Source organism: Dreissena polymorpha, chromosome 6, assembly GCF_020536995.1.
Source record: "Dreissena polymorpha isolate Duluth1 chromosome 6, UMN_Dpol_1.0, whole genome shotgun sequence".
Classification (NCBI taxonomy): Eukaryota; Metazoa; Mollusca; class Bivalvia; order Myida; family Dreissenidae; genus Dreissena; species Dreissena polymorpha.
The window spans coordinates 4,999,497-5,022,994 of NC_068360.1; the positions used below are offsets into that span (position 1 = coordinate 4,999,497).

The following is a 23,498-nucleotide window of genomic DNA, read 5'->3' on the forward strand; positions in this document are numbered from 1 at the left end:
TTTGTTCACCATCATTGGACGGTGTGTCGCGCGAAAGAATTATGTCAATATCTCCAAGGTCAAGGTCACACTTTGAGTTCAAAAGTCAAAAATGGCCATAAATGAGCTTATCCGGTCAATAACTATGTCTTTCATTTTTAGCTTTTATAATTATTTGACACGTTTGTTCACAATCATTGGACGGTGTGTCATTCCAAAGAATTACGTCGATATCTGCAAGGTCAAGGTCACACTGTGAGTGCAAAGAGCAAAAATGGCCATAAATGATCTGGTATGGGCCATAACTATGTCATTCATTGTTTATTTATTTTTCCTCAATTTATTATATTAAAGTCATAGTTATGCCCCCCTTCGAAGAAGAGGGGGTATATTGCTTTGCATATGTCGGTCTGTCGGTCAGTCGGACCGTCCACCAGGTGGTTTCCCGATGATAAATCAAGAACGCTTGGGCCTAGGATCATGAAACTTCATAGGTACATTGATCATGATTCGCAGATGAACCCTATTGATTTTCAGGTCACTAGGTCAACGGTCAAGGTCGAGGTGACCAGAAATAGTAAAATGGTTTCCAGATGATAACTCAAGAACGCTTAGGCCTAGGATCATGAAACTTGATAGGTAGATTGGTAATGACTCGCAGATGACCCCTATTGATTTTCAGGTCACTAGGTCAAAGGTCAAGGTCACAGTGACCCGAAATAGTAAAATGGTTTCCGGATGATAACTCAAGAACGCTTAGGCCTAGGATCATGAAACTTGATAGGTAGATTGATAATGACTTGCAGATGACCCCTATTGATTTTCAGGTCACTAGGTCAAAGGTCAAGGTCACAGTGACCCGAAATAGTAAAATTGTTTTCCGGATGATAACTCAAGAACGCTTATGCCTAGGATCATGAAACTTCATAGGTACATTGATCATGACTCGCAGGTGACCCCTATTTATTTAAAGGTCACTAGGTCAAAGGTCAAGGTCACGGTGACCCGAAATAGTAAAATGGTTTTCGGATGATAACTCAAGAACGCTTATTCCTAGGATCACGAAACTTGATAGGTAGATTAATCATGACTTGCTGTTGACCCCTATTGATTTTCAGGTCACTATATCAAAGGTCAAGGTCACGGTGACCCGAAATAGTAAAATGGTTACCGGATGATAAATCAAGAATGCTTATGGCTAGGATCATGAAACTTCATAGGTACATTGATCATGACTGGCAGATTTTCAGGTCACAAGGTTAAAGGTCAAGGTCGCAGTGACAAAAAACATATTCACACAATGGCTGTCACTACAACAGAGAGCCCATATGGGGGGCATGCATGTTTTACAAACAGCCCTTGTTGTTATATTGATTTTAAACTTTGTATGATATATGGATTGGTGAGCGAAACATGTCAGAGTATATGTATACAATTTTGTATTATAATGCTTTCGAATTACTTGCAGGAGCAATTATCAAGAGAGGGGAGAGCAACATAACTGTATTTGTATTTTTTTATTTGCTTTTTAAATATTTTTTAAGTGAATTTATATGTTGTTTTTAACTAATTTTGCATTTGTCTTTATTGCAGATTAGCTTGCACTTTGGACATAAACCAGAGACAATTAATACTGTAAATACTAGCCATTATTATGGGGAAATGTTGTACATAATCATAATAATAATAATTCAATAACAGTGACATGGTTAGAGTAGTAAGTAATTAATTACTTATGAGAAGTAAAAATTTTACTGTGATAAGTAGAATTACTTCCAGTTTGGTATCGGTGTTGTTTCTGTTCTTAATATTTGTGAGCATAGGTTCAAGTCGTGTCGACTTGATTTTCGGAGAGTGGGAAATTGGTTACACAACACTAATTGTATAGACCTGTTACATTATCCCCCCTCTCCAAAAATCAAGTCGTCACGACTTGAACCTATGTATAGGTGGTGTATTGGTTGTGACTAGTTCGACACACAGAAGTTCCCGTTTATAATGCTTTGTTTTATATTTCGAGATTAAAGGCTCGAATATCAATGGGAATCTTTTATGTTTTATAACATCTTAGTGACAGCTATGGTTATCTTTGTGTAAAGGTATCTGTCCCTGTGTATTTCCTGCATTTATTGCCCAACTCGCTTCTATTTTCTTCTTTCCTTTTTGAAAAAACTCTTGGGCTGTCAATAACGTTTACATTGGTTGTTGCACATCACTTTCACTTTGAAATATTAATATTACAGCAGTCACAGTGCTAACCTCCCCAAGGCTGAGAGAGACCAGGTCGAGAGTAGCTTATACTTCGTAAGTAATATGTGCAGTTTGTCAAAGTAAAGATGTATAAACACTATTGTTATTGTCACTGTGTTGTTTTCAGGATACCTGTGTTTTAAGATAATTATTATGTTATCTTTCTATGCCATTTGTATGTAAATATGTTGATTGGAACCACCACACAGCTTACCATTGTTTTAAAGTTGAATATGTGTTTGATGTGTATGTATAATTATTGAGTACTCAAGGTCAATAAACGTGTAACTGTCAGTGCCTTTGTTGGGATTCTGCCCCACATTTTGGAGCTGCCAGTGTTACAGTACATAATAAAGTATGAAGTATGACCAGTTTATTGGTATGCACATTCGAAGGACATACTTTTATCAATTTTTTTTTAAATACATGTACATGGGATAATCCAGAAATACGTATACATTTTTGCCGTAATTTCAAGGTCAATATAATACAATTGATATTTTTCGCAAGATATGTATGTTAAATATTATGTTCGATTTAATAATGTGTGACATTTTCATTTGACGTCCTTCATTCCAGTTGTCGTGTGGCATGTCAGCGTTGATGGAGTAATGTTAAATATTACTGTTCGTTGTTTATGATGGCTTTATTTACGAATGATATAAATAATGATAAGGACCATTATTCGCTTTCTCTTTATGTTAAATGTGTTACTGCTATGTACATGCTCTGCGTTTTTTGTACAAAAGCCTACGTATTTCTGGATTATCCTTCGTATATTGACTTTCGTGTGAAACTATGTTATTATATCAGTTATGAAGTGTTCTTTTTCTGAATATAAAACTTTGACCAGCTTGATTGTCTTATAGAAAAAATAATAACTAATTATATTTAATTTAACTCAGTATTTGTAGAGTTGGAATTAGCACTTTTAATTGCAATATATCATCATATTTTTTATTTATTTTACCAGTGGACAGAAACTCCGACGCCTGAAAGAAACTATACAGGACCTGTCCGCGGGTGTCCCAAAAATGCACAGTAGCAAAGAAGGTAGGATCAAAAGTATATCTACTGAATCAATCAGTTTACAGATGAAATAATTTTGAAAATATAATTATTTTTTCTGTAAGCCATTATAATCGTAACGTCTGGGAAAACGTCATTGAGGACTCCGCCTTGATTGTTTTTACCCCATTTGAGTACGACGTACCCATGATGAGCTTTTGTAATCGTCTCTTTTTTAGCTTATCTATATTTTGAAAAAAAATTATGAGCTATTTTCATCACCTTGGCGTCGGTTTCGGCGTCGGTGTCCGGTTAAGTTTTGCGTTTAGGTACGCTTTTCTCATAAAGAATTAATGCTATTGCATTCAAACTTAATACACTTACTAACTATCATGAGGTGACAGGGCAGGCAAAGTTAGATAATTCTGGTTTGCATTTTGACAGAATTATATGCCCTTTTTATACTTAGAAAATTTAAAATTTTGGTTAAGTTTTGTGTTTAGGTCCATTTTATTCCTTAAGTATAAAAGCTATTGCTTTCATACTTGCAACGCTTACTAACTATCATAAGGGGACTGTGCAGGCAAAGTAATGTATTTCTGACTGGCATTTTGACAGAATTATGTGCCCTTTTTATACTTAGAAAATTGAAAATTTGGTTAAGTTTTGTATTTAGGTCCACTTTTTTCCTAAAGTATCAAAGCCATTGCTTTCATACTTGCAACACTTACTAACTATCTTAAGGGGCCTGTGCAGGCAAAGTTATGTTACTCTGACTGGCATTTTGACGGAATTATGTGCCCTTTTTATACTTAGAAAATTAAAAATTTTGTTAAGTTTTGTGTTAAGGTCAACTTTTTAACTAAAGTATCAAAGCCATTGCTTTCATTCTTGCAACACTTACTATTTTAAGGGGACTGTGAAGGCAAAGTTATGTAACTCTGACTGGCATTTTGACGGAATTATGGGCCCTTTATACTTGAAAATTTTGTTAAGTTTGTGTTTTGGTCCACTTTACTCCTAAAGTATCATAGATATTGCTTTCATACTTGGAACTCTCGCAAACTATCATAAGGGGACAGTAAAGGACAAGTTGCATAACTCTGGTTGTCATTTTTACGGAATTATAGCCCTTTTTTTACTACGTAACTTTGAATATGCGGTTACATTTTGTGTTTAGATCCACTTTACTTCTAAAGTATCAAGGCTATTGCTTTTAAACTTTAAATACTTTCATGCTATCATGAGGGTACTTTACCTGGCAAGTTGAATTTTACCTTGACCTTTTAATGACCTTGACTCTCAAGGTCAAATAATTAAATTTTGCTAAAATTGCCATAACTTCTTTATGATTAGATTCGATTGATACTACCCCCCGGAATGCTCCCCCCCCATTATTATTTTTTTAATTAAAGATCATTAATAAATGACCACCACACCCTCACACTATACCTGGCCCACCCCCACCCCAAAAAAATAATGTTTATGCCCCCGGTAGGGTGGCATATAGCACCCGGGTGTACATTGTCCAGGGTAATCATGGAACTTAGGCTGGAAATCCATGGTATAACATGGAATTCCATGGAAATCCCTGGAATTTGAAACAGTTTCCAGGGTTTTCCAGGGTTTTGTTCTTGAAATGTCCATGAAACGTGGACTTTTTTTCCAGGCATTTTCCAGCCTTGGGTGGAAAAGCATGGAAAAGGAATGGAAAACACTGGATTTAGGCTGGATAACCATGGAAAATATTTCCAGATAGCATGGAAAGTGGAACATAGAATTTCTTAAGCATGGAAAAGACTTTAACATTTTCAGCTGACCCTGGAAAAAACTTAGACTTTATAAGAGGAGAAAATAACTTATAAAAATGCAACACATTTTATTCAAAGTAAATCAGAGTTCAACAATTTACACAACATATGAATAAAACATAAAACAATGTGCATAGTTTGGGCAGAAATAGTAGTAGTTATAGTAGTAGTAGTAGTAGTAGAAGTAGTAATACTGGTGCTGGCAGTAGAATATGTTGTAGGAGTAGAAGTAAAAGTGGTTGTTGTATAAGTTGTACAAGCAGTTAAACTACTGATAATTATACTATTGGTGCAAATTGAAGTGACAGTAGCAGTAGTAGCAGTTATTATTGTGTTGTTGTTTTAGCATTTACAGGAATAGTAGCAGTAATGGTAGCAATAGTAGTATAAATAATATTAAGAATACTAGTAGCAGCAGTAGAAGTAGTAGTTAAGGAAGTAGCATTAGCAGCAGCAGCAGTAGTAGTAGTAGAAGTAGTAGTAGCAGAAGTAGTAGTAGTAGAAGTAGCAGCAGCAGAAGTAGCAGTAGCAGCATCAGTAGCAGTAGTAGTAGCAGTAGAAGTTGAAGTACTAGTAGTAGTAGTAGTAGTAGGAGTAGTAGTAGTAGTTACAGCAGCAGCAGCAGCAGAAGTAGTAGTAGTCGCTGCAGCAGGATTTGTAGTAGTAGTAGCAGCAGCAGCAGCAGTAGTAGTAGTAGCAGCAGCAGCAGCAGGAGTGGTAGCAGCAGCAGCAGTAGCAGTAGTAGTAGTAGTAGTTGAAGCAGTAGTAGTAGTTGAAGCAGTAGTAGTAGTAGTAGCAGTAGTAGCAGCAGTAGTAGTAGTAGTAGTAGTAGTAGTAGTAGTAGAAGTAGTAGTAGTAGAAGTAGTAGTAGTAGTAGTAGTAGAAGAAGTAGCAGTAGTAGTAGTAGTAGTAGTAGTAGTAGTAGTAGTAGTAGTAGTAGTAGTAGTAGTAGTAGTAGTAGTAGTAGTAGTTGTTGTTGTTGTGGCTGTTGTAATAGTAGTAGTAGTTTTGCAGAAGTAGTAGTAGAAGTAGTAGTACTAGTAGTAGAAGTAATAGTAGTAACTTTCAAAGCAATTTCTACAAGTTTAAATTCCTTAACCCTGTTCAAGGTGTATACACACTCAATATTTAACTACAGTCCAGGTTTGCAATTAACAAACTATCTGAAAAGCCTGTGTGTGAGTCAGATATGGCTGCGGCTAATCTATTGGTTATAAAATATCACAGCCTTTTCTGATTGGCTGAGTTCAAATACAGAAAGTTTACCTGTTAGATTGAAATTCCGGAGCAGGCGTATTGTAGAAATATGCAGGTTAAACTTGTTGTTAAAATGAAGTTAATGTAATTTCACAAACAGTAGAGTTAATGAGTTTTTCCATTAACAAGAATTTCTTAAAATAATAATGTATGGATATTATTTGGAAAGTGACATGAAATGTTGTTAAAAAGTGATGCATACAAGTGTTTCAGAAGTCTGTCCAGGAATAGAACAACTGAAGGTTTGTGCTTTTCATTATTTCTAAATATTCCTTTAAATTTATTCTTCTTATGTCATCATTGTAGACCTTTTTTATGTGACATTTTAGGTAAAAGTATGGCAAATATAGAAGTTTAAAAGCAGCTGTCACACACATTTTCACTAAGTGCAGTTTGCAGCTTGATAAAGGAAGTCCTATGTGGAGATATAAACCCATTTATGCCCAGTGGGCTCTCCCATCCTTCTAAATTGGATCAATTTATTTCCAAAATTAGGGATGTCAAGTATATTTAGTTCTATATTTAGAATATTTTATAAAGAAATTTCTTTAAGCAAACAGCGCAGACCCAGATGAGACGCCGCATTATGCGGCGTCTCATCTGGGTCTTCGCTGTTTGCAATGTCCTTTTTTCAGGACGCTAGACATGGATGGGTTAATAAGCTTGAATGTAGTATCGGAAGTTTATAATGCATGGCTAGGGAACTGAGGCTAAGGGAGTTATGTGCTGTGCATGATGAGAACTCAATGCTCATTAATGCTGTTAATGTTTATAAATAAATTAATTAAACCAATAGCATTGTTTTTTTAGGTTTCACTGTGCATTTTCATACCAATATAATTACACATCATTCTAATTATAGCAATAATAAATTTGTACTAATCATACCAACAAATTTTGTTATGATATGCTTTGTGATGTATTAACTTCATTGCAAGTTATTATTTAAAGACCATTTTACTAAATATTTAAAACAATAATTGAATTATTTTCTATATACATTTTCATTATGTGCTTTAACTGTAGCTGACCAGTTGATGGAAGATACTGCAGAGTTTGGCAGGGAAATAACCCAAGACAGCAAAGCGGCTCTTTTGGCGCATTTACCAAGAGGACTAACATGGCCACAAATTCATGGTAAATATTGTTATGCCCCGGGCTCATATAAGTAATTTAGTGTTAACCACCTGAAAGTATTTTGTCTTTTTGGTATCCAATATTTTTGTCTAGTTTCAATTACAGGTTATTTTTATATGAATTAGCAAATTAGCATAACTTTCATATAGCAATATCTGAATATAAAATTCCTATATATGTTTTGAGTTTCCAGATACATGCTAGTGTACCCCGTTTTGGGGCATTTAAGATAACAACAATATAAATTTCAAAATAAAAGAGAGTCATATAAAAATATAAGTTAAATCACCAATTTATTCACTTGAAAGTCTCAGTTTTCCTGTGTGGTTGCCTGTTTGCAAGTAGATTAAAGCCCGCTTGCAAACTTTAAAAGAATAAATTTCAGTAAATGGAAAAGAAATAATTGCTAACTACTTAGGATCGTAAATGTTCGCTCAAATACAAAAAAGCCAGATGTACCGAATTGAGCAGTGATATGAAATATATAAAATAGATTAAAATATGAATGAGCATTGAAGTATAGATATTCAATCATATGATTGCTGCAAATTTACTTTTACAGATGAATGTAAAAAACTTATGACTTTCTTGTAATATTGTTTGCTTTGTTTTTCTTTCAGAGATCATGCAGGAGCCATACAGTATAACAGCAGTACACGTTCTATAAAAGATCCACGACCTACTGATGCCCAGCTAATTAACAAAAAAGTTTTTAAAAACTGTAATTTTATCCCACCTGGGTACTTATAATTTACTAAGCTGCCTACACAAGTTTTAGACTTGCAATTATATTTTAAATTGTCACTTGGAAAGTAATACATGTACATGAATTATGTTCTGAATTTCTTTGAACAATAAAATTATATAAAAGTATTTTAATGAAATTAAGCACCTAAATTGCATTAAAGTGAAAGTAGCTGAGAACAAGATGTGTTTGTGAAACACAATGTCCCCCTATATGACGTTTGACCTTGAAGGATGACCTTGACCTTGACCCTTCACCACTCAAAATGTGCAGCTCCATGAGATACACATGCATGTCAAATATAAAAATTGCTAGCTTCAATATTGCAGAAGTTACATTACATGAGAAATTTTGACCCATATATTTGACCTAGAAGGATGACCTTGACCTTGACCTTTCACCACTCAAAATGTGCAGCTCCATAAGTTACACATGCATGCCAAATATCAAGTTGCTATCTTCAATATTGCAAAAGTTTTCATAAAATAAGTGATTTGGGCCACATATATTTGACCTCTGACCTTGAAGGATGACCTTGACCTTTCACCACTCAAAATGTGCAGCTCTATGAGATACACATGCATGCCAAATATCAAGTTGCTATATTCAATATAGCAAAAGTTTTTGCAAAATGTTAAAGTTGGCGCAAACCAACCAACCAACCAACAGACCAACCAACCAACAGACCAACCAACAGACAGGGCAAAAACAATATGTCCCCCACTACTATAGTGGGGGACATAAAAATAGTATCCTTGTGCTCATGGGCAGCTACATATATTGTGACATACATGCAGCTAAAATAACTTAAATTTTTCATTTTGTTTCTTGTATATCGTTTGTACAGGGTTCGTGAATTGTTACTGTATATTACTTGACTTGCTTGTATTTTGTTACTTTGAATACATGTTGTGAAGGTTGCATTATACTTTTTAACTTTTAAAGTAGCGCCTGTTCTGTTAAGTAAGGGCCTGATTTATGATAATGGACCTAGAGGCTGTGTAAGCATGTATTAAACAACACTTGTTTGATCTGAATAATTTGTTAAATAAATGTAACACAATTTGTAATCTGATGTTATATTTTGATGAATTGTGAACAAAATAATACATCGAAGAAACTAAGGCATTATGTTGATTTTTTGTTTTGTTTTAATCTAACCTTAAATTATGATTTACTTAAGCTGTGAGTATTGTATTCATTTAATACATGAATATTGTTTTTAGACCAGAAATTTCTTTTTCTATTCAGTGACCATGGTAAACGCTGGACAATTTTCCATGTTATACCAGGCATCCATGGAATATTAAACATGGAAAAACCCTGGAACATTTTCCAGGGTTTTCCAGCCAGCATGGAAAAAATACCGTCCGAATACTCCATGTAATCTGGAAAACCCTGGAAATAAATCCATGGTTTTCCAGATTACATGGAGTATTCGGACGGTATTTATTCCATGCTGGCTGGAAAACCCTGGAAATTGTTCCATGGTAATTATTCCAGGGAGCCTGGAAAACCATTGAAACTATTCCAGGCTATTTCCACATACCATGGACAATTTTCCATCCTTTTTTTAAAATATTGACGCTGGAAAAGGATGGAAACTTAGTCCGAATACTCCAGCCTCATATTTTCCATGGATTTCCATGGAAAACCCTGGACAAAGTACACCCGGGTCAGACCGTCAGTATGTCAGTCAGTCTGTCTTGTCAGTCCGAAAAAAAACTTTAACATTGGCCATAACTTTTTCAATATTGAAGATAGCAACTTGATATTTGGCATGCATGTGTATCTCATGAAGCTGCACATTTTGAGTGGTGAAAGGTCAAGGTCATCTTTCAAGGTCAAATGTCAAATTTATGGTGTCTGTCCGTCGGAAAACTCTAACATTGGCCATATCTTTTTCAATATTGAAGATAGCAACTTAATTTTTGGCTTGCATGTGTATCTCATGGAGCTGAACATTTTAGTGGTAGAAGTTCAAGGGCAAGGTCATCCTTCAAGGTCATCCTTCAAGGTAAAAAAAAAATCAAAGCGACGTTTTCATGAAGCTGCACATTTTGAGTGGTGGAAGTTCAAGGTCATCCTTCATGGTGAAGGTCATCCTTCAAGGTCAAAGGTCAAAAACAAATAACAAATTTCAAAGTGGCATCATGAAGCTGCACATTTTGAGTGGTGGATGTTCAAGGTCAAGGTCATTTTCAAGGTAAAGGTCATCCTTCAAGGTCTAAGGTAAAAAAAATCAAAGCGGCGTTATCATGAAGCTGCACATTTTGAGTGGTGTAGGTTCAAGGTCATCCTGCAAGGTCAAGGTCATCCTTCAAGGTCAAAGGTCAAACAAAATAATAAAAAAATCAAAGGGGCGTTATCATGGAGCTGCACATTTTGAGTAGTGAATTATCAAGGTCAAGGTCATCCTTCAAGGTTAAAAAAAAATAAATTCAAAGCGGCGTTCTCATGAAGCTGCACATTTTGAGTGGTGGAAGTTCAAGGTCAAGGTCATTCTTCAAGGTCAATTTCATCCTTCAAGGTCAAAGGTCAAAACAATAATAATTTCAAAGCAGTGTTATCATGAAGCTGCGCAATAGGGGGCATTGTGTTTCTGACAAACACATCTCTTGTTTTTTTTCAAACATGGTTAAAAAACACTAATATTTATTTTTATTATTTTATTTTTGAAATACTGTCCAACCATCCCATTCAAGAATCCCCCCTCCCCCATTTTTTTTTGCATTTATGGAAAATAATGTAATAAATGTCCACACCCCCACACTATACACCCCTCTTCACTCCAACCCTCCCTCCTTTGTGATTGAAATTGAGATAGGTCCCTACACCTTTAAAAAGAAAAATAGATGAGTGGTCTGCAACCGCAAGGCGGTGCTCTTGTTCTGCGTAAGTCGTCAGTCAAGAATCTTCGACATGTGAACACACTCGTAGCTGTATTTATAGCCTGATTGTTATGAAACTTAGAACATTCAGCCTCATGATATATATGTCGCGTTTGAAACTGGGGCTCGTAGGTTAAGAAAGTAGGTCATGAAGTCAAATTACAGAACGAGCTTGCGCACTCTATGGAGTCCACAATTATTGCTCGATCTCCATGAAACTTGGTTACTTGTCCAAATGATATATCGGTGGAGTTCACAACTGGTATACGTGGGCTCAAAAACCGTATCACTAATATAATTTAATGAAAACGCATATTAACATAATAGAAGCAACATGTACACAATATCCATGAACGTTGCTCAGAACATTGGTTTCAATACTATATCGGCCGATATTGTATCTGGTTTACGTGGGGTCGAAAACATAATGTTTTGAAATCAAATATAAGAAAAAGTTCACACTCTAAAGATAAATTTTACAGCCACATCTTCATGCAATTGGTCATAACATTTTTCAAAATGCTATCTGTGAAGATTTCGAAAGTGGATTACATAGGGATAACAAGTAGGCAACTTTGCTAGGATTTTAAAAAGCTTGTGAACACTCTAAATGCCACTTGTATGGCCCAATCTTCGTCACACATGGTCAGAACATTTTTCCAAATGATATCTCAGACGAGTTGGAAAATGTGTATTGTTGGGTTAAAAACAAGCTATCTTGGTCAGATATTGAAAAACTTGTGAACACTCCTAACGCAACTTGTGTTCCAGTATCATCCGGAAACGTGGTACGAACATTTTCTCCAATTAAATTTCGACCGAATTCAATCTATGTCCAAACACTAGATCACTAGTTAAAGCTTTTAAACACCAAAGAGGCAATATTTATTGCTTAATCTTAATTAACCTTGGTCAGAAAATGTGCTGTCACGATATCATCACGACCGTTATCGAAACTGGGTCGCTTTGGATCAAAAACTAGGTCACTAGATAAAAATTAAAGGAGATGATTTGGAACACTATAGAGGCCACACATATTACTCAATCTACACGTAACTTGGTCAGCTAATTAGTTATGATGATATGTCGACCATTTTATGATATGGGCCATATGGACTCAAACATCGGTCACTTGATTGGAACATAAAGATTGTTGACACTTTTAAGGTCAGATGCATTGCAAAATTTATGAAATCTTTGTAATTTGGTCGAACAAAATGATATCACAGACAAGTTCACAACTGGGACCGTGGGTTCAACCATTAGGTCCGTAGGTCAGATTGAGAAAAAAACACTCACTTTTATTGTCCAATTGTCTCGAACCTTAAGCAATGTCACACTTAAATAAAAAGCTTGTGAAAGCTCTAGAGACCACATTTATGTCCCAAGACCAAATTTATTTCCCAAACTTCATGAAACTATGTCACCAGCCGCTTGTGTGGATGTTTGTCTACAGTTGTTAGGAGCTGTAACAAAAGTCTATGTTTGTTATTGCTTATTTTGAATGTTACGGTGATTTACCTAAAAAGCGCACTTATCAATGTTGTTTTCTGCAATACATTATGAAAACAACATGCTCGTGAAGATGTGTGGTTCCCCTGCCATATCGGAAATTTCAAAAAATAATTTCATATGTAAAAGTACGGGGCTATTAAATATAATTATATATATGCTTTATAAGTTTTGGTTGAATGTATATTGCGAGATCTTTAAAGATAAAATCCCAATTTGCAATGTCCAGAGTTTAATGTTTTATTAGGGAAGATCGTGTTTCTTTAGCAGTTTGTTTAAACCATGCTCTTTTCTCAATGATTGCCCCATCCTGGGTGTATGTTGCTTTCGCCAATACGTATATAAGGAAAACATGATACCTTTTATTTTCCAAAAGTATAAAGAAGCATGATATTTGGTATTAAGCACATGTAGTGGTCCTTTACAAAGTTGTGTTCCAATTATGTCACTGAGAGCAAAACTGACGACACCTGGTAGTGAGGTCGCATGTGTAAGAAGACTATAATAAAAAACTACTTTAACAACCTAATCCGATGCCACAAGGCCCAGACATGTGTTATTTGTTTACATATGGTAACATTTTCTTATTGCCTTTTATTAAATTCTTTCAAATCTTGCGTATGTGGTTGAAATCGGTAACTTGCGTTACTTATTGAGTATAGTGAAACCCGAATATTCAGCTAACATCATTCTATTAATTGCAAGTAAGCTGTCGATTTCAAGGCACACCAAAATTTAAAGTATGCATTTATAATACATTGTAAGTTATGTCTAAAAGAAAAACATTTCAAAATCAAACCTTAAAAACATATAGATCGATAGGTCTGTAGGACGATAAAATGTAGGAAGGTCGGTTGGTCGGTTTGTAGACCTTTCCAATGATATTCAGAGAACGCTCTGCTCCGCAAATTGTAAATTGGTGTCACGGTTACTTTTGATTATTGGTAGGCGCCTATCGAGTAAGTAGGTCATAGGTCAGAGTGTCTCGTTCAGTTGTTTTCAAACTATATTTTGCGAATGCTTTTACATATGATCATTTAAATTGTTATACTGAAAAAAGCCTCCGGTCCAGCGATTTGTTAACCTAATTGAGAAAAGGATCTGTACACAAAAACTTACAATTTGGAAAGTTCCCCATGTGAAATCTTAAAACTGGGCATTGTAGGTATTTTTAATTTCTTCGTATCTAATTTTACGAACCCACATAAATTTTCTTTCACATGCCTTTTTCGATGAAATGTGGAGTTTTTCATTTGGGACTTACGCTCTTCATCCGAGAAATTTAATAGTTCACTCAGCTGAGAACCTAACTGATGAACCACTAGGGCATTGTTTGACACCTGATCCAGGTTGGTCATCATCAACAGTTTAAGCTTTCTTTAAGTCATGCATTGACAACAGTAGAAATCCATGAGATGTTCTCTTATTATTTTCTAGTTATTATCATGTCAATGAAATGACCTGATCGAATGCACTGCTTTATACAACCTTAATCAATCGAGCAAGGTGCTCGTGGTTACAAAAAAAAACATTTGTATTTGTTCACTTGCTGATTACACGAATTCGGAACGATATTGAGCAAACGCGCCTTTGTTTCGGGATGTTGAGACGGCAATGGAAATTTTGCAAAGTTTGGAAATTTTTCCGGGACTTTATAAGAAAGGAAAAAACTTTCTTCTGATCAAAGATCAACGTCATTGTGTCTTATAACAGAACCTTCATTTTGGTTTCTAAATTTGAGAATTGTTTGGCCTGCGAACATGTACATTGGTATTTATAGATGGGAGGAACGGAATGCGCATTTTAATTATGCCCCCCTTCGAAGAAGAGGGGGTATATTGCTTTGCACATGTCGGTCTGTCGGTCGGTCCGTCCACCAGGTGGTTTCCGGATGAGAACTCAAGAACGCTTGGGCCTAGGATCATGAAACTTCATAGGTACATTGATAATGGCTTGCAGATGAACCCTATTGATTTTGAGGTCACTAGGTCAAAGGTCAAGTTCACGGTGACCCAAAATAGTAAAATGGTTTCCGGATGATAACTCAAGAACGCTTAGGCCTAGGATCATGAAACTTTATAGGTAGATTGATCATGACTCGCAGTTGAACCCTATTGATTTTCAGGTCACTAGGTCTAAAGTCAAGGTCACAGTGACCCGAAATAGTAAAATGGTTTCCGGATGATATCTCAAGAACGCTTATGCCTAGGATCATGAAACTTCGTAGGTAGATTGATAATGGCTGGCAAATGTCGCCTATTGATTTTCAGGTCACTAGGTCAAAGGTAAAGGTCACTGTGACCCGAAATAGTTAAATGGTTTTACAGATGATAACTCAAGAACGCTTATGCCTAGGATCATGAAACTTCATAGGTACATTGATCATGACTCGCAGATGACCCCTATTGATTTTCAGGTCACTAGGTCAAAGGTCACGGTGACCCAAAATAGTAAAATGGTTTCCGGATGATAACTCAAGAACGCTTATGCCTAGGATCATGAAACTTGATAAGTAGATTGATCATGACTAGCAGTTGACCCCTATTGATTTTCAGATCACTATATCAAAGGTTAAGGTCACGGTGACCTGAAATAGTAAAATGGTTTCCGGATGATAACTCAAGAACGCTAATGGCTACGATCATGAAACTTCATAGGTAAATTGATCATGACTTGCAGTTGAACCCTATTGATTTTGAAGTCACTAGATCAAAGGTCAAGGCCATGGTGACCCGAAATAGTAAAATGGTTTCCGGATGATGACTCAAGAACGCTTATGCCTAGGATCATGAAACTTCATAGGTACATTGATCATGACTCGCAGATGACCCCTATCGATTTTTTAGTCACTAGGTCAAAGGTCAAGTTCACAGTGACCCGAAATAGTAAAATGGTTTCGGGATGAAAACTGAAGAACGCTTATTCCTAGGATCATGAAACTTGATAGGTAGATTGATCATGACTCGCTGATGACCACTATTGATTTTCAGGTCACTAGATCAAAGGTCAAGGTCACGGTGATCCGAAATAGTAAAATGGTTTCCGGATGATAACTCAAGAACGCTTATGGCTAGGATCATGAAACTTCATAGGTACATTGATCATGACTGGCAGATGACCCCTATTGATTTTCAGGTCATAAGGTCACAGGTCAAGGTCACAGTGACAAAAACATATTCACACAATGGCTGTCACTTCAACGGAGAGCCCATATGGGGGGCATGCATGTTTTACAAACAGCCCTTGTTTTGAAGTCAACAGGCCAAAGGTCGAGGGCACATAAGCTAGTATCAAGAAAATGTTTGAAACTTTCTTTCATTGTATCGAGAGAATGCTTTTTCCTACAATCATGTAAATTCAATGTCACTTGGGCTTATATAATCGATTGGGGTTCTCTCAATATCTAGAGAATTAATAGCAGCACGCATTAAAATGCTGGTTAAATGTACGAGGGTACATAATAATAGGATACAGTTATTATGGGTTATACTGCATAATTCTGATAATGGACTGTTGTTTTTGCCCACACGGAAGGAACGGTATTGCACGTCGGTAAACACTTCCCCTAGTTTGTTGTTTCAACTTCAATATATCTACTGGGTAGATCTAGCTAAAATCTTTACTATTCAACATACTTAATGTGTAAAATAACGGCAGATTGGCTGCGTCGTGGTTTGAAGAATTATGACTCTTGTTTGTTTTTTCCAAACTGGAAAATAGAGTCCCAACAGTGTGTGTTCACTCCCCTGACTGCCTAGCGGAGAGTGCTCGAACGTTCGTAGCTGAATGACTTTTAGGTGTAGATGATTATTTATGAAGTAATTTTGGCTGCGACAAATTTTGGCTGTGTTACGGTCCTTGGTCTTTTCGCCGGTTATTGAATATAAGGTGTCCAAAAATTCTTATTATGGGGACATCAGGTTCTGTTCCACATATCTAGTTTAAATTTGAAAAAAACTAAACAGTTGTTATGGATGAAATAGTAAATACCTTTAAACTGGCAACGTTTTTTTGTGTTAAAAACAAATGGTAATATGCCGTACCTGTTGTTTATCATAGCTTTTGGCTTTCCCGAGACGTATTTTACAAAGGTGAATACCATAAATTGTCTAAAAGGTGTTGTTTCAATCCAGCATATATCGATTCTAATAGCATTATATAAAAATAATCTTGTATTGCTTTTGGTGTAATCAAAGGAAATATTTTCTTTAAAATGTGTGACAACATAAACATTTGTAAACGCGCCAATCTGATTAATCAATTATTATCAGTCGTATCCGCGAAGGCAACAAAATATCCTTAATGTTTTATAGTTGTGTCATTACCTTTTTATTTGATATGTACGTGATTAAAATGTCATTAAATGTGTTATTACTTCTGAGTTACATGGTCGACGCATCCGTAAGCAACCTATACTTGAATGAACTGTTTCAATGTGACCCACATTTGAAACCATATTTTTCACACTTTCAAGAGTTTGTTTAACGTGTTTTTACCCTTCAATGCATATACGTTATGCTAGCGCTATTTCTTTTATTTATCACAAAATGCAACTTTATTGTGTAGCTATATGTCCGATTAAATCGGCTACAGCAATATCCATTTATCAGCTTACCATTTTAACATGTATTTTGACGTTGACGGTTACGTGTTTGGATATGCAAAATTCATTTTTGTTCGGCATATTCTGGTCGCCTTGACGTTAGTTTAATATAAGTTTGCAACTACTGTAGTTATAAACAGAACGAAGGCAACGTTATAGTTTAAGTGTGCTTATCTTAATTCACGTACAATAACATATCAAGTTAAAGTTGCACCGATGTCATTTTATATCTTCATTAATTCTAATAAAACATGTTTGAAAAACTGACTGGATTGTATGCTTAATGTAAAGAACTCCATTTAAGAGAAGTAGACATGACTAAGAAATAATTATAGTAATATATATTATCAATCTTATATATTATTGCAGAATCCAGTGAAATGGAAGGAACACCTGCAACGGATGATGGCTGGAATGAGAGCGAAGTCGTAGAGATTACATCACATTTACAAGATGGCAGATTGGTTGAACTTAGCAAATCCTTTCTCATAAAGATAAAAAACTGTTCCGACCTAACGAGCATGGGTGGTTTCGGTACAATCTATACTTGTAAGCACGGATATGTGTATATCTATTAGTATTATAATTTGTTAACCAGGTTTTCCGAAGGAAAAAACTGGTTATTAGATTGGCGAATGCGGGCGGGCTGGCTGGCTGGCTGGCTGGCTGGCGGGCTGGCTGGCGGGCTGGCGGGCGGGCGGAACAAGCTTGTCCGGGCCATAACTTTGTCGTTCATTGTGAGATTTTAAAATCATTTGGCACATTTGTTAACCATCATTAGACGGTGTGTCGCGCGAAAAAATTACGTCAATATCTCCAAGGTCAAGGTCACACTTTGAGTTCAAAGGTAAAAAATAGCCATAAATGAGCTTGTCTAGGCTATAACTATGTCATTCATTATGAGATTTTAAAATCATTTGGCACATTTGTTCACCATCATGGGACGGTGTGTCGCACGAAAGAATCACGTCAATATCTCCAATGTCAAGGTCGCCACGACTAAAAATAGATTTATTTTAAAACAAACTTACAAAGGGGGTTAATTTTGTTTGTTCATTTCAAAAGTTCAGTTTGAGTTGTCTCCCTTTATCAGATTTTTTTTCACAATGAAAACCTGGTTTTGTGACAATTTTGTCCCTTGTTTTATATTAAACAACATCCACGATACTTTAATAATTATTATATATAACACTACATAATGTGTCATCTTGCTTAGTATTTGTTAACTGGTTACAATATTTTATTGTATATTCTGTTTTAATGTACCCTCGTACATTTTGAAAGTCATCATTGTTTCGTTAAAGCTCGCGTTCCTATTCCTGGATTCAAACACAGACTTGTCCTTAAGGCAATTGGAGGTGATGATGAGAACTCAAAATCTCAGACTCAACTTTTAGGTTCCGTTAAAAATGTGAGTATATGTTGTATGTGTCATATGTGTTATTTGCCTTATCAGACACATGAACAGAATGCTTAAACGCATATCTAAATGTATTATGAATACTTATTGCTTGTTCTTTGATATAAACAAATGTATTTACATCAGCGATGTTTTAGGAGAAGCTTGCATCACGCGTGAGACATTTTGCTATCGTTCCACTACTGGCATACCACGATGATCTTTCGTTAGGGTAAGATTATGCAATCGAAACGGAAAAACTTTGTTCAAAGATGAGAACTACACTCAATCGCACTTCTAACGCAACAGTTATAATTTGTAATCATGTCTTTCTTATTTATTATGCCCCCCTTCGAAGAAGAGGGGGTATATTGCTTTGCTCATGTCGCTCGGTCGGTCGGTCGGTCCGTCCGTCCTTCCACCAGGTGGTTGTCATACGATAACTCAAGAACGCTTGGGCCTAGGATCATGAAACTTCATAGGTACATTGATCATGACTCGCAGATGACCCCTATTGATTTTGAGGTCACTAGGTCAAAGGTCAAGGTCACGGTGACTCGAAATAGTAAAATGGTTTTTGAATGATAACTCAAGAATGCATACGCGGCCAACAGGGCACACTCTGAACAATATTACTGAAGCAACTGGTCTGTAATCCTAAATCTATAATTATCAGTCCAATGAAACATTATTCTTTTAGTAAAATACAGTGGATCAGTACAAATATTATCAGAATATGATACTTTTTGTATATTTTGTGTATTAAATAAATATACTACTTCTACTACTACTACTACTACTACTACTACTACTACTACTACTACTACTACTACTACTACTACTACTACTACTACTACTACTACTACTACTACTCTACTACTGCTACTGCTACTACTACTATTACTATTTCTACTACTTCTACTACTACTACTACTACTACTACTACTACTACTACTACGACTACTACGACTACTACTACTACTACTACTACTACACTACGACTACGACTACACTACTACTACTACTACACTACTACACTACTACTACTACTACTACTACTACTACTACTACTACTACTACTATAACTACTACTACTACTAGTACTACTACTACTACTACTACCACTACCACTACTACTTCTACCACCACCACCACCACCACTACCACCACCACCACCGTTCACAGTGACAAAAAACATATTCACACTATGGCTGCTACTACAACTTATAGCCCATATAGGGGGGCATGCATGTTTTACAAACAGCCCTTGTTATCTAATGATGTTGAAAAATAGAATCTTCAAAAATTTTCATCTTTGAATCTTTTGATTTTTTTTTTCGAATTAGAACGAGCATTACCACTTTAAAACAAAAAGTAACATAAATACACGATGTAAAAAGGAATCATTGTTGTTCAGATTCTTTACGCATTTACTCACATTTGATTTCAATAAAGAAGTATCAATTCCTAGATGCAAGGTATAATGTAGGTCAACTCATTACTTTAATGACATTAAACACATTTATGTCATGGAATGTTCATCCAATCACAAATACTCGTCCACTATTGACTACATTTCCTTACAGCAATGATAAAATTGTCATTAATATGTTTAAACAGTTTAAAATCGGGTTATTTCGATTTCAGAGAAAGATTAGATTGTGTAAAATATTCAAAACATATTTTATTTTTCTGAGATAAGATTGATCATAGGGAAAAACATAATTGAATCATTTACGAACGAACATTAAAAATGTAATTATTTTCATTTACACTTGGAAATTACGTGCGCACTTTAATAAGTGCTACATATGAATTATATGATTTCAATTAAGTATATAATAATATGAAACAGCAACATATATATTTTGTAGCAATTATATTGAGTCGTTTTCTTTGCGATACTTATACTACTACAAGTTATACTGCTACTTTTATTTCTACTACTACTACTACTACTACTACTACTACTACTACTACTACTACTACTACTGCTACAGCTACTGCTACCGCTACTACTACGAATACAAATACTACGAATACTACTACGGATACTACTACTTCTAAGAATACTTGCACTATTATTAATATTACTAATACTGATATAACTACACCTACATATGACAAAATATAATGATGATGATGATGATGATCATGATAATGATGATGATGAATGATGGTGGTGGTGTTGTTTTGTGTTTGGTGGTGGTGGTGATGATGATGATGATGATGATGATGATGATGATGAGACGACGACGACGACCATACGTATTTAATACAAAATCAATAAACGATAGTATTGACAAAACTTTGTAAACGCACATGCTTTGTGCCCTTATTTTAGGCGACCATGTAATTGATAAATGAAATTCCTCGACACATGCATGTGTCATAAAATCGTAAAGAATAACAGTGTTGGAATATATTGCTCGAATGAAACCGGTGAGACTTATTATTCTATTTCTTGAAAATGTTGAATATACTCGAAGAATGCGATGTTTTGTTGAACAATTGACGGGTTAAGAAAGTGTCATTGAATTCTTCTTTAACCTTTTCGAAAGAAATCGATGTTGAATTTAAAGGGTAATGTCATTGATGAATAAGTCATTCCTTTGTCAGTCGATAAACGAATGTCTATTAATAAAGCATTACCTGCTTACACCAATTAATTTAAAATTGAAAAGATTAATGGCGATTCAGAAATGAACTGTTTATAATGTGTGCAGAATATTCATAGAATGTTCTGTTCATTAAAGCAAAAAAAAAAGATTGACATTAACAAACATGGTTGTTACACAACATTGGTAAGTAGAACAAAAACTATTAGATGTTTGAGTTTTGTATGCCATTTAGTAAATGTGTGTATAAAGAAGAGTTGTTCATAGACTAAAATTAACAAAATCGGTAAGTTCAACATGGCAGAATTTGTTTGCTATTTTGCAGTGGTGAAACTAGAATTATAGTTTGAACAAAACCGTCCGTGTTCTACTTGAGTGTGAAACATTTGGAATTATAATTCAATTTGATTTGATGCATATAACATTATTGTGTTGTGTAACTCTGCTTTTGAAATTCTAAAGGAATATTTCCAGTGGCGTAAATGGGAACGATCAGACAATTAAAATATTACTACGCAAGGTTCGATGCATCTTATTAATTCTGTGTTTATGCCCCCGGTAGGGTGGCATATAGCAGTTGAACAGTCCGTCTGTCAGTCTGTGCGTCCGTCAGAAAACTTTAACAATTGGCCATAACTTTTGCAATATTGAAGATAGAAACTTGATATTTGGCCTGCATGTGTATCTCATGAAGCTGCACATTTTGAGTGGTGAATGGTCAAGGTCATCATTCAAGGTCAAAAGTAAAAAAATACAATCCAAGGGAAGTAATAAGCTTTTAAAGGGAGATAATTTCTAAACCTGCCAAATGATAAATTGAATTTTTATCTCAAAGCGGCGCAATTGGGGGCATTGTGTTTCTGACAAACGTTCCTCAGTTTTTTTGTGAAGACAACATGCAAAATATTCTGTGTCAATGCGGCATGTGGGGGTATTCGTCACATCTGTGACAAAGCTCTAGTTGCATCAGGAACAAATATAATATAAAAAAATATTATTTTATTATTGTAAAACCAATAAAGAGTATTAATCCACACTTCTCTTTATGAACATTATAACATCCACTTTTGTAAACAGTTACTGTCGTTATTTTTTATTATTATATATTATTATATCGTTTACATTACAGTATGTGCTACTTGATTTCACCGTATTTTGAAAATGGTGATCTGTTCGATGCACTTCGATCCTACAACGGGGACAACGTTATACTTGACTGGAAAACAAGGCTGAAAGTGAGCTACCAGATAGCGTGTGGAATAGACTACATGCACACAGCAAACTCGTTTCGGTACGCCTTCCATTTTCATATTTATTTTGACTTTAAATTAAGAACGCGAATTTAAAAAGCATTTGAACCACAATCTTCTCTGAACCAAATTCGGTCTTTTAAGCCGACAGCGCCTCTGGTTCACACTTTTTTGTGTTTCCGAGCACTGTTTATGTCGGAGTTGTATATAAACAGTGTTTGCTCAAGTCACTTCAGTGTACCGATTCTCCCAAGTGCATTCCAAAAGTGTTCTGAAAGGTCAATTAAGTATACCGACTATTAAATTTTTTTAATAGTTTATGAATGTGTTGTTGCCAAAAGAGGTTTGAGATAGTATTGACCCTGCTTTGAAAGATGAATTATTTGTAGGGATGGCAACGAATACCGATATTGGTATTCGGATATTCGGTCATCCTTCCGAACGAATATTCGGATATTCGGTCAACATCTGTTAGAAAAAAATCAACTATGTTTACCGTACCATTACTCCATGAATTCTACTTTCGTTTTTACCGGAAGTTCCCCATGAAGTGACTAAATATTGACACAGCATTGCCGTCGCTAATTGTTAAAATTGAATGACGAAAACTGTTTTTAAACTTTTAATATTGTAAATCAACAATAGAACGAGAAACATAATATGTACATGACGACAAAACAATAACATAACAAAACAGTTAGATCTATAAATAATTTAAGCTGAACTTAAACATAGTATTTGCATAGCGAACACGTGCTTTAATATTGTACATCAACAATAGAACGAGAAACATAATATTTACATGACGACAAAATAATTACATGACAAAACAGTTAGATCTATAAATAATTTGAACTGAACTTAAACGTATTATTTACATAGCGAACACATGCAAACAAAACACCGTTGCCACATTAAAAAGTCACTCGGATCGGCGTCACTGGGCACATGAACATTGTTCTTATTTAAAAACACGATTGCGTCGACCATATCACTGGCGAGTCTATTTCTTAGTTTGTTGATGAGCAATCCAGTGGT

The 23,498-nt window shown here is 35.4% G+C and overlaps 2 protein-coding genes and 1 long non-coding RNA gene across 6 annotated transcripts in view; 2 read left to right on the plus strand and 1 right to left on the minus strand.

Moving 5' to 3' along the window:
• Positions 1-23,498, plus strand: part of LOC127833769 (uncharacterized) — a 140,610-nt gene that overhangs the window by 76,270 nt on the left and 40,842 nt on the right. The gene's annotated exons all lie outside the window — the stretch shown is intronic.
• Positions 1-23,498, minus strand: part of LOC127833773 (major facilitator superfamily domain-containing protein 1-like) — a 152,108-nt gene that overhangs the window by 63,266 nt on the left and 65,344 nt on the right. The gene's annotated exons all lie outside the window — the stretch shown is intronic.
• On the plus strand, positions 17,583-18,892 carry LOC127833789 (uncharacterized). Its single transcript, XR_008027602.1, has 3 exons — positions 17,583-17,742; positions 18,498-18,604; positions 18,751-18,892. It is a non-coding gene; the product is annotated as an uncharacterized LOC127833789 (long non-coding RNA).